Source organism: Penaeus monodon, chromosome 15 (assembly GCF_015228065.2).
Source record: "Penaeus monodon isolate SGIC_2016 chromosome 15, NSTDA_Pmon_1, whole genome shotgun sequence".
In the NCBI taxonomy this organism is placed as follows: Eukaryota; Metazoa; Arthropoda; class Malacostraca; order Decapoda; family Penaeidae; genus Penaeus; species Penaeus monodon.
In genome coordinates, this window is record NC_051400.1 from 25,877,469 (window position 1) to 25,877,917 (window position 449).

Genomic DNA, 449 nt, shown 5'->3' on the forward strand with positions numbered 1-449 from the left:
CCATCAACCATTATTCCAAATTCCAAATATTATTACAATTACTCAGACTACTTAAAAACAAAATTTTAGCTTCATACATTTATTCAAGATAATTCATGATTGCCAGTATTCAAACCTATGTCATTATAAATTGGAGGACATTATAAACATAAAAATATATTGCATCACATGACTTACACATCTACTCTGTTTTCCTTTTGACAGCATTATCTACTTTGGGAGACAGTAATTTACATCCAATTATTTATTTCTTTTAATGGGACAAGTTTCCTAAAAAAGAAGTATCATTAATGGAAATGCTATTATACTGTAATTTTTTTTTTTTTACACATTCACAATCGACAGTAAAGCACACACTAAACACCTTGAATCTCTCACCTTTGCAGCAATATAATTGGTAGTTTTACAGATGTGAACAAATACTAAACACATTCAACTATAAATTCCTT